This window comes from Scophthalmus maximus, chromosome 21 (genome assembly GCF_022379125.1).
Source record: "Scophthalmus maximus strain ysfricsl-2021 chromosome 21, ASM2237912v1, whole genome shotgun sequence".
NCBI classification, from domain to species: domain Eukaryota; kingdom Metazoa; phylum Chordata; class Actinopteri; order Pleuronectiformes; family Scophthalmidae; genus Scophthalmus; species Scophthalmus maximus.
Window position 1 is genome coordinate 11,168,522 of NC_061535.1, and position 15,715 is coordinate 11,184,236.

Here is a 15,715-nt window from a genome sequence, read left to right on the forward strand (position 1 = left end):
TGTCGCGTGTAAATGGAGCAACAAATAGTAGGAGATTCAAATCGGGCTGCCTTTGATTGTGATTTCTATATTGGGGTACTCGATCAATCGGGTATCTTCAGCAGTGCAAGGCCCACCCCAACGGTTCCTGCTACCCTCCGAGGAAGGTCATTTAGCCCCTGGTCCCTGCAGTGGACGCGCGTGCACAACGCTCTTGCTAAGGTTCCTGGGGAGAGTTCCTGCGGTGGCAACGTAGTTTGGTCAGTACAGTTAAGCCAGCGGGAGTCGTAACACGTTCTGTCCTCCGTGACAGAACGTGTTAGAGGTGAGAAGAATTTATTTAAGGGTGAAAACCACTCCTTAGCATCTCCTGGCACATTTGCTGCAGAAGTGAAAAGCAGAAAATCCGTCTGCCAATAAATGCGTCCGTCACAGATGATGAGGGACGAATAGACTCGCTACAGTAGCTACAGTCAGCTGAACGGCGGCCAAGGTGACCCGGCTACAGACGTCCCACCAAACAAAACCGATTGTCCGATTGTTATGGGAGAAGGAGAAAATTGCAGAAAAATCCATTCGCGGCACGTCGCTTGTTTTTACCAATGTTAATGTTTGTACGGACAACGGAGCGATCGCTCACATCAATGAGAAGGATCCGTTCAGGTCACTTCATCACTGAGCACATTTGTTTTGCCTTTCTTCTCGCTAATGTCTGAGAATTCAGTGAAAAACAATCCGTGTAATGGTTTTATGGTGATTGCAATGATAAAGCTCCAAAGCAATTCATATTAAATGGTTGTAAATCCTCTATTGGGAGATACTACAACCAGAGAAAAATACTTAACTTATAAAGTGATTTTCAGCATTTGTTGATTATTAGATTTAACTTAGTCTGCGTTTTCATTAAGAAACAAATGCATGGATTGTGTTTGAATTGTCTATTTTTGGTTCGTGGCCCAGATCTTCTTTCTAGTCTTGTTTTGGTTTTTCTTAATAAGCTGACGTGGAAGTAAATGCAAATGAACGTCCGAGCCATCTGGACCTACCGTCACTCCCAACACACCGATCCATGAAATAGCATTTTTATATCCACGTTCCACGTTGTGCATTGTTGGCTGTGTAAATCGCCGGGGCAACAAAAGAACAATACATCACAAAGCTGCCTGTCAGCAGTTAGAGACCCCGACAACGTTTATCCCTGCCTCCAACCCCTCCTCTCTTCCTTGCCTAGTGCACTCATCGTAATTACACCCCCCCCCCCCCGCCCCGCCGTCACATTCTCCCTCCCTCATCCCTTTTTTTTCTTTTCACCTCATCTCCTCCCCTCTTCTGACCCCCTCCTTCCCTCCCCCCATTTCATTCTCACAACAATAGAATGGGGGAAAAAACGCCGAGATGACTGCGAAGAACAAATGAAATAGAAAAAAGGGAATTGGTACGAGTCAATATTTCAGGACGCGAGCATGAAATGAATTCAGCGTAATCTGTGTGCCTCGGCTGTGGTCGCGTCTGCATGCGAGCCAAGTGTGGGACTGACACCAGTGTTTGCTTACAGTGAAAAGAGGGGTAAAGACCTTATTGTGGAGGTTGTGTTAGCGCCTTCCGGGGTTCAAGCAAATCACTGGCGCGAACAAAGCTTTGGGTAAGTACTGGAGAGCGAGTAGGGAGACGGGGACTGTGTGCTTTCTCTACACCCGTTGTCAGGAGGGAACTGGAAGGAATAGGATGATGTTTGTTCAGCAGAATGTTGGATGGATGTTAGACGAAGCTGAAGCCGAGTGGATTTCACGCTCCTGGACGGGGCCGCCCAAGTAGAGCCGACAGCGTTTAAGCACTGCATGTATGTTGTGTGTGGGGAAAGCTGGTGCGTGGTTGGGAAGTTGGGATGTTTCGGCCTACTGCAAGCCTTCCCACCCTCACTAGAAATGACCATTTGACAGACATAAGAGTTTTGACTGCAAATCAGAAATAATCTCTAACTAGCGCACCCGAACATGCATTTCACATGACCATTCATGACAACTGCTGACGCAAACAGGAAGCAGTTTGTCTACTCCTGCCTAATTGCAGAAAATGCTGCGAACGAGGAACAGCGATGGTGAAAATTGAGACCGGGGATTTGTTTTTCTTGTTTCGACGGCTGGACAGAACTGCCGAGGAAAGTAAGCGTTGGAAACGCTTGTCATTTGTTTTATGTTGCTTTCACCAAGGTTAGTCAATTGTGACCAATGAGACCGATACTCCTATTTGCTTCACATAGGGATGGGTGGATGTATAGGAGAGCCAGAGGCTGAAGATTCTAAACGGTGAATAAAATTAGTCTTCATCAATAATTCACTAAAGTACATCTTTTTTTTTTCCTAGACTGGATTCTAATCTTGAATCAGGATTACTTCAACAAGAGGAGATATTGATTTCAAAAGTGTCTTCCTGTTGCACTTTTAACCTCCCGTCTACATTATAGATGTGGGGACAGCTTTTTTGATCCCATCTACATTGAACTTGTCAGAGGATTTCTTCTGCTACCATAGGAACAATTTGATAACCGCACAGCGACCACGGTGGCCATTTTGTTGGCTGAGATATCGTTCCAAAATCAGAATAAATGAAGGGGATCACTTTTCCACCCTCTGACGCAAATAACATTTCATAACACAAATGACAGATTTGCTTCTATATTTTATACATCATCACTTCAGCTGCTGTCAGAAAGCCAGACACCGTGTCTACATAGACTGGGTAGGGTGAGGAACCGCAGCAGCAGCAGCAGCTCAGGTGCGCCGCACAAGAGGCATTCAGGCACAGTGCTAAGCCACAGGTCAACCGCACATTGAAATGCAGTCACCTATAGTTCTGCTTTTTTAAAATGCAGGAAACTAGAGTTTGGGCAGAAACATATGCTCAGGGTTGCGTAAGATTTGCCTGTGCAGACCTGTAGTCTGATTGAAATGGGAGTAATTCTGTTCTTTCAGGCGAAGACACCACGAGAATCTCAAAATGTTCACCTCCGCTCATTTAAGTCGCTCCGCCAACGCGACTGCTTCAGTGACAGGTCACTTCCAAGTTTTGTTTTTATTATGGGTATAACTCAGGTTCTACACTGAACTTGATTTTATTTTGTCTGTGAGTCATACTTTCAAACAGTCTGGGAACAGAGACGCAGATAACTCGTCCATCTCAAGGTTATATATATAAAAATATCCATGAATACGAAATTCATTTCCACAATGTCCACATGTCGGACCAAAGCAAATGCTTCGATGGCCTTACCCCCGCTCTCCCTTTGCGAGGTCAACACACTGTTGCCAAGCGCAGAGAAAGAAGCACGGACCAGTGGAAATATTTTTCGGCTGTTGTTTAATTTTTTTATATATATAACCTTTTAAATTTCACTGCAGATCATACTCGGCTGCCATTGCAAATGCCTGATAATTCCAAAGCATTCAATTATTAAGCCGCTTTGAGAAAAAGGCCTTTTTCCAAATCTTCCTTTTATCTACAAAAGCTTCGCATAATATCTCCATGTGCTCCGATGTTGCGGAATGATCCGTTTGGGCTCCAGCTCGACTGAAGTGCTGCTCTTGGCACAGCTGACCACTCTGCCCTCCTTAGCAGGCCGTGGCTTGAATGGTTTTGCCTCAAGGGCAAAATCAGATTGCGAGGGTTTTTTCTGCAGCCATTGATCAGAATGTCTCCCCCCTCACCTGCTCAGCTGTGCACACCCAAAGATTCAAGGTATCCTTGGTCCCGTTCTTTTCTCCCCACACATGCAGCCCCATCGGTCTCTTTTATTCTCAGTTTAAGTGTATCTCTCGTCAAAAGGAACCAAACAAACTACTCTTCAAGCTGCCTCATTGCCATAGTGCTCAGCAACCACCACGCATGCCAAGACATGTACATCAGAACATATAACCTCCACATCCAGAGGACAAAGGCTTGAAATCTAAAAGGATTTCCTCGTCTGGACAGCTTCTATTTCCTAATTCCCATCGGAGGGTTTCATGTGCGGAAGGTTGCCAGCTAAATTCCACATACCCAAGGGTGGAAATGGGCTGGAACACTATTTTGGCAATAGCCAAATGAAGGTCCATTCCAGCTGTTGTTTTGAAAATCCGGGCAAGGGGCTTTTATTGGAGACAACTACAATGGATCAGTTCTTGTACTAGTTAAGTCCACCCGGGTCTTGCGCACAGAAATCAGCCACAGAGCTTCGTGAATTCTTTTCTTTGCGTGAAATCTTACAAAACGTATTATTTTTTTGTCCGGCTCCAATGAAGATCTACGTGTCCTTTCTGGATTTGGTTTACTTTAGGAGAAAAAGTAAACATTCCAAACCTTTTCAAGGGGAAAAGAAAAAAAATGATGGCCAGCCACTTGAGCAGAGAGCCATCATCTTTGTGAGCAGCTCTTTTAAAGACGAGGTTTGGCAGGTTTCATTTTTTTCGACCGCCTGTTTACTAAAAGCAAACATATCGAGCTGAGATCTCTGCTCGCTAAAGATGTGCCCCCGAAATAACCAAAATAACGATCTCAAAATTACATATGCTTACACGTTACTTGTTTGCCAGAAATCAAACCCTCCAGTTTGTCTTTTCCCACAACAGAGAAAGGACCTTGGACTGGACGTGGAGGAGGAAGAGGAAGAGAGGATGTAGGGAAAAGCCCCAGTGATCCGGTGCTTTCTGTCACAGTGCCCACATGTGCAGGGAGGAATTCTAGCCAGAAAAGAAAAAAACTCTCTGGGATCCGATGGGTGGGAAATATAAATTGCCTGTAAAATCTAATATTAGGGTATCGTGACACACGTGTCTTGTGTTGTCACACCCCTACAAGTGATGTCACAGCAGGTATTTCGTGTGTGTCTCGCATGATGGAAATTACTGGCTGTGTGACATCAGTGCACCGTGGCGTGAATGCATCTCGAGACAGCTGCGCCGCATCAATGTGCCGCTCTGTGGGATTCGGCTTGAACCCCGACCAAGTCTGCAAACTGTAAAATTAACCAGTGTTCACTGTTTCCCATTAATTACCCCCCAAAACTGTGGCAGCTCTCCATAGTCCCAATTTGTTCTACTGCAGTTTCATAAAAGACGAACATTTTGTTTCACTTTTCCTGATAGCACAAGGTCCCTGAAGTGGCGTTTTGCTCCGTTGCTTCATTGTAGAGCCGCGTGCAGACATGGACTCTGGAAAATGTCCAGACAATTGGGTCCGGACATTTTCCAGAGTTTGCCGTTCACATATACCTGGTAATAGTAATACTAGTTGTACTAGTGCAGAGATTTTCCTGCTGCTTTTCTCTTGTGGGCTCACTGACATCTTCCAGAATCTTCCGAAATGTCCGGAGCTACCTTTGCCTTCTCACATTTGGAAAATCTTTGTCCACCTTCTGTTGCAGTTTAAAAAAAAAAGTGGACATGAAGTTATCATATCATCTTTTTCACTATTTTCCATTATTTCATGGAACCTGCAGACTAATTGGTAGCAAAGAAATTCTGACTGTGTGCAACACAGGCTTTTCCCTAATCCAGATTTTGTATAAAACGTGTATAAATGTGGTTTCATATAGGTCCAACAAGGTCTGAACTCATACACACTTTTGAACTTATACTTTGAGATGGTTTAGGTAAAAAGAAATAACAGACATTTTTTAAGGGCAGGCTGGTAGTTCGCCGCCTGCGCAAGGTCGCCGTGTAAAGAAAACTATATAATGCAAGCCGTCTATCTGCAGTATGTGCTGGCGTTTACTTGCCTTGGTGCTTGTCAATAACGACGTTGAAAGTTTGCTCAGAGGTATGGAGGCAGGGGGGCCGGAGCCGCTGCCTTTGTGAAAGAGCCACATTCAATTAACGTCTCGGTCGGACTCGGTAACAGTTTGAGCGAATAACCTTGTGATTCACAAAACACAAACAAAAGGGTTTACAGTAAAAAAAAACTGTCGCGGAGATTATAGACCTGCGATGAAACGAAGGGAGGTGGCATCTCCACTTCACTGTACAAGCAGCCTGAAACCCGCCCGGATGACAGAAGTCTCATTACACAGAAGCAAACGCTGTACATTTTCAAGCACTTTAGAAAAACACTCTCCCTGGAGGGAGCTGAGATGTCTGGATCCGTCTGGAACAAAGACTCTGGCTTTCAGTGCTGAACAAATATATAAGAGCTACCCCACGTTTAACATGAGCTACTCTGAATGAGATGCAAAATGTTCCAACACTTTCCCGGGGCTCCGAGACAGCAGCGCCGTTTGACCTTTCAAATGCCCGACCTGAAACACGCGCCAGTCTCGACTGCACCGGCACCCAGTGCACGTCACAGCCTCGCTTCATCCACTAACAGGAGGCCGCTGAACTTGACAGCCCGTTTGAGAGCACATCTCCGCCCCTGTAGATAAAGCTGCTGTCAAGTATGCCTTTGCAAATCGGGGATAAATAAGACAAACTGACATGTTTTGTTTTTTTAAAAACTACATAAAACAAGCGCAGAGAAGAGATAAAACTTCACAGAAACTTCTCACCAGACACAAATAAAAGATCAGAGAGGGCGTTTTTTTTTTTTTAGTCTCCCGAAAAAATCCTTTCATCCAACGCAGACAATCGGCCAACATTTCTTAATGTCGACAAAATCTCTATGCTTGCTCCAGGCCGCGGTAAGGCCCATTACTGCACAAAGGCACAGTCGGACAAAGATTCTCAATACCAATGCTGTGTTCAAGTAAACTCTTAAAGTCAATCAGCATAGACTTCTTCAATAGAAAAAACTTTTATCAAATCAAGTAAGCCAGACTCAAAAGTATTGATGCAAATATTTTTACCAGAACTCTGAATAAACGAGACAAAGGAGAAGTGAATACACTCGAGGTACAAATAAGAAAACGTCTGCTCCTTGAAAAAGGGTTCTAATAAGACAAATCGGACAAAGCGTCTAATGTCGCCCAACAGTTTGACGAGTGCCATCGTGCGCGTTCAGACAAGGGGGAGATCAAGGCTACATCCATACAACTACCACGCCTGAAAACGCATATCGTGACTATTCACGTACAATGGGCATGTGCGTGACGGTGTAAACAGGAAGCAGACTGTCTGATCTGCAGTCGGTTGCTTAAGTTACAGAAAATTCTCAAGCAGCAATGGATTTTTTTTTCCTTTCTTGGAAAGCTGTCAAGGTTTTCAAGTGGCTGCAAGAGGCGCCGGACTTTTTCTCATTCTAAAGGATTTGGGGAAAACAGTTACGACAGCGGGGGGCGGGCAACGTGTTTCTGTTGGCTGCTCCGACGCTCCCCGGCTCCGGTGTCAGGTGTTTGCCGAGTTCCTGCTTTGCCAACGACCGCAGGGCCCGTCGCAGGGAACGTGCCGAGCTAAAGCTGAAGCTACCGGAGTTATGCCGAGTTAACGCCGGCTGACAACACCTCGTCAGTATCCCGGCAGGAGTCGAGGGCGCTCCGCTGGGGGATTTCTTGACTGAGCTCTAACCAAGTGTTTGCGAGAAGACCAAGCTGCGTGACTGAAGTGAATGAATGAGACAGTGTTGCTGAGGCAGTATTGCAGCAGGTAGTTGTAATAAGCAACTCTGCCCCATCACAATTAGTGAATTTCAAAATGAAAAATATACCTTCTCAATCGCAGCATATTTCAATTTAGTTAAGCCGGAAGGGGGGCAGATATATTAGCACTCACACTCAGGAGCCGACATGTTACCATCCACATGTTGCCCTGCCCCCACGCTGTTCCTTTAGATCCTTCTGTGTGTGTGTGTGTGTGTGTGTGTGTGTGTGTGTGTGTGTGTGTGTGTGTGTGTGTGTGTGTGTGTGTGTGTGTGTGTGTGTGTGTTGACCCCTAGCCCCCCTTTCTTTTTTCAGTGGGACCTTTCAGCTCCCAGAGTCATTTCCATAGGTCACAGCCCCACCTACCCTGCCCCCATCCAGGGCAGCTAGTTTCATTATGGCCGGCCCTTTGTCATACCAGATGTGCTCTCTGAACGTGTATGTGTACGTGTGTGTTTGTGTGTGAGTGGAGCAAGAGGGCCCACTGCCCCGACACAGATTAACCTCCCCCCTCTCACAAAAACAGCGCACACCAGTACAGCGGCTATCTGGCCCAGCTGAATTGTTTGACCTTGCAGGTCGAAGGCTGGAGCCAAAGCCCAGTGACGTTCGTTGAAGTGAACTCTGGCCAGCACCACGACAGATGCAGCACTCACTCTGTCCTTGACACTGGGAGAAACGGGAGATCAATTATCAGTTTTGGACAGGAAACTTTGCGTGGAGATTAGAGAGCTGCCCCCCCCCCCCCCCCCCACTCCAAACAAACCCTGACAGGTAGGTAAAGCAACATGCCAAACAAAAAAAGGCAGGAGAGAAATAGCCCAGTACGACTTTTCTATACAGAGATTTATTGGCATGTGTGCTTTGATTCTTTCACAATTACAAGTTACCAATTGTGGAAAATTTGGCAATGGAGAAAAATTGTTTTCCGACTATAACCACAAGTACATGCCTTACGATGATGAAGTGTGTCCCATGCAACCTTCCCGTTTCTTTCCCGACGTGTTGCACTAACGCTGAGGAAATGGTTTTTGTTTCCACGGAACAAAGAGGACGGTATGAATGGGCAAAACTTATTGGGAATTGGTGAGGGGGCGGGGTGTGTGTGTGTGCACGCATCTGCCTGTGCTGCTGGTATTATAAATATGCAGCAGCTTGATCTAAAAGGTTAGACGGCCAGCGCTCTGGCAGCTGCTCCAGCCCACACACACACACACACACACACACACACACACACACACACACACACACACACACACACACACACACACACACACACACACACACACACACACACACACACACACACACACACACACACACACACACACACACACACACACACACACACACACACACACACACACACACACGAGACAGACAGATCTGAAGTTAGAGCTCTTAACCGAGGAGTCCAGTGAAATAACCGGGCGCCGCCATCATCATCTGTCCTCCTCGCTTGTTGCCCAACAGAGACGACTTCACTAAACAGCCCCTTTTCCACGTAATTAACCCGTCAGCCGGCCAGGCTGCATTTCAAGGCCGTCCCTTGTTGACGCAGTGACGTCCCGCAAGTTCACTCTGGTTCACAGAGAGGAAACCGTGAGCCTCCACAACGAGGAGGACTCGATTTATGCACGGGCCTCACAGGAGGGGATAAATTGAAATAAGCTACAGGCCTCATTCATACGTCTTTTTAATACACATCATGACATCGCAAACGTTCAGTTTTAACAACAAAGCAGTTGCTCTCACACGGCATGAAGGCTGCTTCTTCGTTAATTCCTCCCCGTCAGTTTCCTGCCTTCGGTTTGTTTCTCAACACCCACAAAAAACATGTGGCTTCTCCTTTTAAATGTACGCTCACTGACGAACGGACGACACGTGATAAAATTCGTCCCCGGTCTCTCAAAACTGGATGATTCCAGAGACATATTTTGCGACTCCAATGATAGAATTGTGGATGATTTGGTTGATGAATATGGACCAAAATACTTTTCTCAAAAATCCCATTTCACCTGAATCTAAAAAACACACGAGTAGGCACCTTTTCCCTTTACACAGCATTGTTTATGCCGGATTGTCCAACAGCCAGTCAGCTGCAGATAAATTACTACTTCACTCCCAAGACACACACACACACACACACACACACACACACACACACACACACACACACACACACAGTGAGGCGGGGATAGTGGAGGAGGCGGGGAGGGAAGGAGAGCGCCAGAGGAAGTTAATGGAGGCCAGAGAGGGTTAGTGTTGTTTGAAGCAGCTGACTCACAGTTCAGACTGAGCCGGCTCGCTGCCTGATTGGCTGATGAGGAGCCTGCCCCCCCCCCCCCCCCTGAAAAAAAAAGTCCTAAATCCACAACACGGCTGGTTATTACAGGCTGGTCTGCAACGCCACCAGCTCCACATCTGGAACTCCGGTGAAAACAGCCTCGTGGCTTTTCCTTCAATTTTAATGTTTCCTACACGCTTGGCATCAATTGGCTGGGACCCAGAAATGCCAAAGCATGACATTCTGTTTGAAATGGGACAATTATAGGAGGATTTCGAAGTGTAGTGGTGCGTTCACATCAAACGTGGCGCAAATTTTTTTTCCGGCGATGAGATTACATACAAAGTCAATGAAAGATGCTAAAAAAGATGCTCAATAAGATACCAATGTGTTTTAAACCTGAAGTTAACTCACCACCTCCAAATCCTACGTCGTCGGACAGGCCTCTGTTCTGTCAACACCACATTCACAAAAGCTAATATCAGCGTTTTTTAAAAATAATTTACCTTGAATATGACTGTCCGATTTGTCCTGCCAAATCTACATAACAGACAAATACACTCGTAATAAAATAAAAGTTCTATGACGTTGCATAACACTGACATTTCGGAGTAGTTTTCTCATTAGAGAGCAAACCGACAACAGACACTTGTAGAAGAAAAGGCATTGAACATAAAACTTGCAGTAAAAATCTGGCTTGGAGGAGGCGTATATTTGAGATGCAAAACTGACATCAAGCCAAATCTGGAAGAAAAAAAAAAACACCAATTCTTCCGCTGCTGCTCACCTCCGTTTAATTCAAAGCAATTCACCCCGAAAACAAATGAAAACAATAAATCACTTTTACCGAGGAGGGGAGGGGGTGTTGCATTCAAGTGCATATAGGAAAGACCACGTATAACTGAGCCTTTGTGTAAAGGATTAGTCGGCACATTCATACAAATACTACAGAGAAAAAGGTCTCCAAACCGATATCCAAGTATGGAAGTATCTGTAACATATGTCATTAAGAAGCACAAAAGCTGATTAGGAGAAAGCCGTTTATAGAGATTAACTGCTTGGAATTTACGAGTTTTTTGTAATTCTTACTCCCGCCTGGCATGAACAAGCCTAAAGCCAGAGTTCGTGAGTTTCATCGGAGAGAGTATGGGTTTGTGCGGACTCATGAACTTGTTGTGTCAACCCACCAACTCTACGATTCATCTTTAAAAAGAACCCAAAGCGTCTTCTTGCGTGGACATCGCCATTTTGATTTAATTTGTAATTCTACAATCATAACACAAACAGCTGGTTTCCAGAGCCGTGCGTGTCCTGCAATGGAGTATAACTGAGGCCTAACTCGCACCTCACACAAACATAAAATCGGCAGTAAGCGCGAGCAGAGGGTTGGACGGGGAGGGGGGGGGAATTCAGCAACGCACTGGTGCCTTTGAATCCAACGGCCACTGGCACGGCTACAACCTCTCAAATTAGTTGTGGTTCCTTGGGCCAGGACAACGGGCGACCAGGGTCACCCGCATGCCTGGCATTCCTCCATTGCTAGTACGGACAGCAGCGGGCGCACAGCACCCCCCGGAAAACAACGCTCCGCAGGCTTTTCTTAGGAAAACACTCAACACAGAAAAAAATGGCCCCCAGCAGCCGAGGAGGGGGGGCGGGGGGTTAACAACATGGTGCAGAGGAAAGTTCCACTTGTCAGGGAATATTTACAGAGTTGGTGTCAAGATTAGAAAAACAACACGTGAGTTTCACCTTGAGAGAAAAGAGGAAGCAGATCTCCCACTGTTGTCTTACACAAACCTCTTCATTTTTCTTAAAAGGGAGTGAAAACTCCAACAGAACACTTTAAATACAACGCATGCATTGATCTCTCAAGTCTCCCTGTAGCTGGGCTCCACATTAAGGATCAGCCGCTTGTTCATGGCAAGACATGTACTTTTCCCACCAGGCCAGTTCTGGACTTCTGGAATTTTAAATGACATGAAAGTTGAGATATAATTGTGTAAATTGACTCTGGCACTGGGAAGACGGCCGGCTCCTTCATCTGATCACCAGCGTCATTGTTTGTGTTTTGGTCGGGTGGAGTGACTGAGTGATGATGTAATTATTGCGAAATATTTTTTACGCAACACTCGGCTCCAGGGCCGTCCGTCGTGATGCCGGACAGTTTCACCGGAGTGAGTTAAGCACGTAGCTAGCTGAAAATGAATCCCATCCAATGTCAGACTGATAAACTTTCAATAAAAGTTGAAATGGTTCATTTGTGGAAAGGAGATTCAGGTTGAAAAGGAGGCCGCCTTTGCTATATTTTTGTTTTCACTGCAAGATTACGTTTGCAGAGGCCGACAACATCGCCATTTAATATCACTTGACCATGAGTTTTTATGAGAAAATAAAGAGATCGCATCAATCAAAGCTCGGCCCTCAGCGAGATGAGATGAAGAAGACAGAGAAAAGGGGAAGAGAGGAGGAGGAGATGGAACAGTCACCCAGCAAAACGCAAAGAATAAAGTCAGATGGAATATCTGAAATGAATAAGGCAATATGTGCAGAGATACTTCTTCTTAACAGGCGGTTTCGTGTAAAGGCACTTCGCTCGTTTCAAGCATAGTCCTGCTTGTTTAAAAATAAAATTTAAAAAAACACTCCAGATGAAATTTTCCCCATTGTGGTCATTTTTCTTCTTGTTTTTTGAGAGCTTAGTTTTTGCAGATGCGCAGGCTTAAGATCGGCGTTGTGTGCGAGTGTTGAACTGAAAAGGCTCTCGCCGATGCGAACTGCAAATGATATTTCACTTTCACACGCAGCAGGGCGCTGCACTGTAGAGTAAAAGAAGTACGAACACCTCTATGATAAAAGTCTGCTTGGTCAGTTTAGACTAGTGAGCGATTCCACGTGAAATACAGGTATTCTCTTTTCAACAGACATCACTAGTACACAAAGGTCACAGCATTGTTATGTTATTAATCTTTTTGTACTCCATGTTATTCTCACACGTGCTCCTGAATAGATTTACAGCTCACATGTTTTAGAGGAACCCTTCACATGCCTCCTTTTCTCGGACCCAAAAGCGAAATGATTCTCAGTTTACCACTGGACAAAGAAAGGCACGGACTCGTGGACGGTTTGGATATATAATGTCTACAGCCAGAATACACAAGATTCCGAAAAAAAATATTGGCTCAACATTCTGTGACATGTTTAAAAATAGAAATCAGAAAGAGAGAGTTCCAACAACGCAGCTCGCCTGACACATATATATATATCTATCTCTATCTATCTAAATCTCGGGTCATTTCATTACCAGTAGCAGCCTTTGGGCAAAAAAACAATCGAGATAAAACTTACTCCCTAACTCACATCCTTTGTCCTCTGGGACTGTCCGGATTGATTAGGAATCTCCCGAGTGCCGACACAGCACTTGATTATACCGAGCCACCCCGGCTAAATGTGGCCCGTTTACCTACTGTGGCTTAAAAGGGGAAGCAGCACAATACTCACATCGGACAAATAACAAAAGTGGAGGGAGCCGGGGGGAACAAACAGGTGAGAAGAGCGTGAGCACAGAGCCGATTGGGGCGGGAGGATGACAGCGGCTGGTGGTAGGATGGGGAGAGTAGAAGTGACACCACCTAATTTAGCCTGCAGCCAGGGCTTGGGTGTGTGTGTGTGTGTGTGTGTGTGTGTGTGTGTGTGTGTGTGTGTGTGTGTGTGTGTGTGTGTGTGTGTGTGTGTGTGTGTGTGTGTGTGTGTGTGTGTTTGTGTGTGTGTGTGTGTGTGTGTGTGTGTGTGTGTGGATGGATGTTTTTGTGCATGTATATTTCACGTGAGCTGCCGGGGTGTGGTGCTGAGCCCTCAATAGCAGCGTAGAAAGGTGTCGTCGAAGGTGCTATCAGGTAAAAATGATATTGAGCCCCATGAATATATATTTATATATAGTACAGCGATTCACATTACGTCTGAAATGAGCCCTCGTACACGGCTTCTTCCTTCTGATCTTCGAGTCAGATTATCTGCATCTCTACACTATTTGATGCCATTCAGATGTAAATGACGCAGATCCTAGCGTGGACTCGTGCCATGACAATCCCATTGCCGGACAAAGAAAAGTGGTATTCTCTCTCCCCGCTCCCCGCTCCCTGTCTCGTGTGTCCTCCTCTCTCCTCCCTGAGCCGACATATCAATTTGATAACCCGCCTGCATGCGAGGCAACGGAACGGCGAAGGGCACATGAGAACACACACACACACGCACACGCACACGCACACGCACACGCACACACGCGTGCTTTTGGCACGAGGAGCTTCAGATGGGAATCTTTGTGCATGCTGCCTGGAGAGCATGCTCCTCCATTCACGATGAGGCTCTCTCTCTCTCTCTACTCTCTCTCCCTGTCCACACAAAGGAATGCCACACAAAGGAAAGTCTGCGAGTGAGGAGGAAAACACACACAATATACCTGCTATTTTTACATGCAGGGAAAAGCCTTCACCTTTTCTTTTTTTGTGTGCAGCCTATAAGCTGGCGTCTGCAGACAAAGGAGATGAGCGCAGTTTTGCAGCAATAGAAGATGCATGGATGGATGGAGGAGGCAGCAGCGGCGGCGGCGGTTGCTGATGAATCCATCCTCTGATGGAGGAGCTTCTGAACGCTGATCGCGCTTCACAAATCATTACTCTTGATGTCTCTCGCAGACTTCCCGTCTCTCTTTTTCTTGCATTAAAAAGCAGAATACAGCATACAGAATTCATGCGGTGTGAACTATCACTGCGGTGCTCTCCCCCCCTCCACGGGCGATTAGAGTCTGGAATGATGTGCAGTTTAAAGAAGACGCATCAAACGGGAGAAGAGACTCCCACGAGTCTGCGGGGGGAAAAAAGGGGGCGCCAATTAAATCGGCATATTATTTCTTCTGAACGGAGTCTGGATATGAAGGAGTTCGTTGTACGGTCGCGCACACACATACACACGCCGATGTGATGCAGAAGCAGGGGAGAGATGCAGTGAGCCGGTGCACACCAGGGTAAAGACACCCGCAGGTTGAGAAAAGCTGAACTTAAATCCAACTGCAAAGATATTTAAGACTACAAAAAAACGCGAATGATTTAAAAGTCGCACGGGCTAGCAGCTAACGGGCCACCGTAGATGTGACAGCGAGTCGAACTAGCAGGTAGCAGTTCGTCAAGTCCTCAGACAAAGGGGGGGGGGACGGAAGTGTTGACGAGCTCGGGAGTTTTGAGCTTCCTATTCCTTACGTCTTAGCGTTTTTTCTCCCCAAACATCGGGCGGAGTAAAACGAAGTGTTCGGTCCGCGGGAACACGCGGAGTTTAGTCAAGAGACGTAACGGTTCCATCCCCGAGGCACCGTCAACTTCTGCACGTTCCAACGATGTGCTCCCGGAAATAACAAAACAGAGACAACCATCAGGTAAATGAACAACCAAGCGATTGACCCCCCCCCCCCCCCCCCCAAAAAAAAATAAAATATAATAAATAAATAAAGAAGCAAACATCCCCTCAGGGATGCTGCCAACTTTGTGTTTGCAAAAAAAACCCGGACCGGGGAGCTCTTTGTTGGCAGAAGAGAAAGAAGAAGCTGTGACGGGAAACAGCAGCTTTACTGCCCGAGAGGCTTTTAAAAAAAGAGAACAGCTTCACTGCACCGCTATTTGTTCATCTCTTCCCCCTTCTTCTTCTTCTTCTTCTCCTTCTTCCCACCCCCCCTAAAGACAATAAACATTCCTCAGGCAGGCAACAGCAGGCTGGCCGCCGACCCTGCGCCATCTTAGTTAGACACACTCCGCTTCTTCAAGCTTCTTGGGACAAAAGAGCGTTTTTGTTTTTTTCCCCCCCCCCGCCCCGCTAACGTAACCGGAAGAGGAGTAACTTTTCGCTGACGCCAGCCG

The 15,715-nt window shown here is 46.2% G+C and overlaps 1 protein-coding gene across 1 annotated transcript in view; it reads right to left on the minus strand.

Moving 5' to 3' along the window:
* tgfbr1b (transforming growth factor, beta receptor 1 b) overlaps positions 1-15,715 on the minus strand; it is a 45,072-nt gene that overhangs the window by 29,185 nt on the left and 172 nt on the right. The window lies entirely within an intron of this gene.